Below are 3,345 nucleotides of genomic sequence, written 5' to 3' on the forward strand. Positions count from 1 at the left end.
ATGAGTAGCAAAAATTAGGGAAAGAAAAGAAAGAGAAAAGCTAGAAAGATGTCTACCAAATCCACTCACAGGCCGACCATGGCCTTGTGAGTGGATTTGGTAGACGGAAACTGGAGGAAGCCCGTCATATATATAAGTATATGTATATGTATGTATGTATATAGATAGATAGATAGATAGATATATATATAGATAGATAGATAGATAGATAGATAGATAGATATTTGTGTGTATGTGGCTGTATTTGCCCCCCACCCACGCCATCGTTTAACAACCGATGCTAATGTGTTTATGTCCCTGTAACCTATCGGTTCGGAAAAAGAAACCAATAGAATAAATACTAGGCTTACAAAGAATAAGTCTTGAGACCGATTTTTCCGACTAACACCCTGTGTGGTGGTGCTCCAGCATGGCCACAGTGTCAAATGTCTGAAACAAGTTAAAAAATAAAAGAATACACACAAGCACACACACACGCACGCACGCACACACACACACACACACACACACACACACACACACACACACACACACACACACACACACACACACACACACACACACACACATATATATATAATAACAAGAGCACTCAGAGAGCGCAAACCTCCGCCAAAGCAATACAAAAAAATCCTCTCAACGATTAGCCAGATGATTTTTAAAATGAGAAGATCTGAAATAATCTTGACTGCTCTCACAAACGAGAATTCTAAAAATTATCCCGACCGCTCTCAAACATTTGTAAAAAGACAAGATATATAATCCAGAATCCTTGTCCAGTACCGGATCGATCCCAAACTCTAATTAGTTCGTGCCAGTCGCGCGGTCAAATGTCCCTGAGAGTTTCATCCGAATCCATTCAGCGGTTCTTGAGATATCTTGTCCACGGACAAACAAACAAACAAAACACGACTAAAAAACAATACCTCCGCCTTCGCTAAGAATCCCCTCGTAAACACGTTTATAGAGCGTGCTTATCGATGTTAACATACCTTTAGTTCATATAAGTGATATCTAGCATTCTATATAATTTGAACATTGATTTTCTTCTTACATTTCACTTCCACTAGATATATCTATTTCCAAGGTTTTAAGCTTTTATTTTAATTCACATATTGCTCTATATTTCTCTTTTTTTAGTTTACTGCTTATTTCTTTCCTTTATCCCTTCTCTTTCTATAGGCTACCTTTGACGTTAAAAAAAACTTAATTGCGTTCTGTTCACCATTATACACATCCATCACATTCTGTTAAAATGTCTTATTGATGAATTTGGTTCCTTTCTTACTTTCCCTGGTGAGAAGATTACATTGTTTTACAGCATTTTATTCCTTTGGAGTAATATCAATGTTGTCTTCGAAACATGTCGGAAGTAAAAGAATTTGAATAACACCTGCGTTTAACTCCATTTGTATATATATATATATATATGTGTGTGTGTGTGTGTGTGTGTGTGTGTGTTTGTGTGTGCGTGTGTGTGTGTGTGTGACAATTATTCGGTTGCCATAATAAAACTCCGAGCTTCGGGTGTCGGGGCGGAAATCTGCTCCGACATCTCGTCAGTTATTAAGACAAAACAAAGATGCTGTGTTTTGGTTTTGTTTTTCGTTTTTTGTTTTAATAGCATTTATTAAGAGAACGATGGATTTAAGGGTTTATTGTGACATATTGCAGAAAGCAATGCTGAAAACCATCAAACAACTAGGATGACATTTCATGTTTCAACAGGATAATGGCCCTAAACATACTTCAAAGATAACGACTAAGTATTTATCAGACAAAAAGGTAAAGGTATTGCCATGTCACCTGATTTAAACCCAATAAAAAATCTGTGAGATGTTTTGAAAAAAGACGTTTGAGGAGAAAATAATCCTGCAATGTAACATGGTGGAAAGGCATCATTCAGGACGATTGGAGGTTGATTTCATTGGTTAGATGCGGAAATTTAGTCGGCTCTATGCCCACAAGACTTAATGCAGCCACTGAAAGCAAGAGCAATCACACCAAATATTGAATATTGCAAATAATCCTTTAGGGTGTACATATTTTTGTATCGGTTGAAAATGAATATTTCTTTCATATTTTTGAAAATGTTCATTCTTTATGCTCCAAATTTGCATAATATTTGCATGTATAGCATATGTTATTCAGTATAAATTACGCTTGATTTCCTTTAATATTATCAGAGTAATGCCAATTTTATTGAACTTTTTGATGGGTGTCCATACTTCAGTGAGATACTGTACACACACACACACACACACGCACACACGCACACACACATATATATATATATATATATATATATATATAAACACCTTCCACGCTTCAATTGTCTTTGTTTCAGTACACGATCTCAGATCAGGTCACTTGCTATGCATTTACATCTCCGTTATATATATATATATATATATATATATATATACTACATATAATATTTGTAAGCAAACCAGGAATGCTTTGTAAGTTACGTAGTGAAACCTACTATGGAAGACTCATAGGATGATAATATCTGTATAATAATACATCATAATATTATATGTTCTGCGGTTTAAAGCGACAATTTTTAAAATTCAAACAAATGACTGAAAAATTATGGGCTAACCCTAGCTAGAATAGAACCCACAAATCAACGCTTACACGACTCCTTGTACATCCGATTGGGCCAAACGCTCACCCATCACTTTTAGCCAAATTTAATGAATATATACTGAAACTGTCTAATACTACATATAATATTTGTAAACAAACCTGAAGGCTTTATAAGTTATGGAGAGAAACATACTATGGAAATTCATAGCATAATAATAACTGTATATATATATCATAATAATATATTGTAATAATATATACTCTCTGATTTGAAGCGACAATTTTTAAAGCCACATTTATGCGGCAAATATATTTCACTACGTTCATATCTCGCTCAGAGTTTTATTATTGTTTATTTCTCCTTTTTCGAGATCAGTAACTTTTGTCACTGGAAAAAGCGTATATATTTGCATTGGAAATATCACTTCTCATCCCTAGCCGGTGATTGTCAAGCGCTGATGACGGGTTACTACCCAGAAAACCGGGTCCGTGTGCATCCAGTCAGGCTAGAAATGGGAATGATGATTTCCCTTTGCAAATACTGATAGTGCACAGACAGTATGTCATTGGGGCTATAAACTACAGTAGCATCGTCTCATATGGGTCAGCTACATTTAGATGGCAAATATACTTCACTATGTCGTGCTGCTACTGTTTATATCTCGCTCAGAGATTTATCATTGCTGTATATATACATGTGTGTGTGTGTGTGTGTGTGTGCGTGTGTGTGTGTGTGTGTGTGTGTGTGTGTGT

General features: G+C 35.6%; 1 protein-coding gene across 5 annotated transcripts in view; it reads left to right on the forward strand.

The window, feature by feature from the left end:
* Nucleotides 1-3,345, forward strand: part of LOC106877599 (probable G-protein coupled receptor CG31760) — a 1,064,573-nt gene that overhangs the window by 565,289 nt on the left and 495,939 nt on the right. The window lies entirely within an intron of this gene.

This window comes from Octopus bimaculoides, chromosome 9 (assembly GCF_001194135.2).
Source record: "Octopus bimaculoides isolate UCB-OBI-ISO-001 chromosome 9, ASM119413v2, whole genome shotgun sequence".
NCBI lineage: Eukaryota > Metazoa > Mollusca > Cephalopoda > Octopoda > Octopodidae > Octopus > Octopus bimaculoides.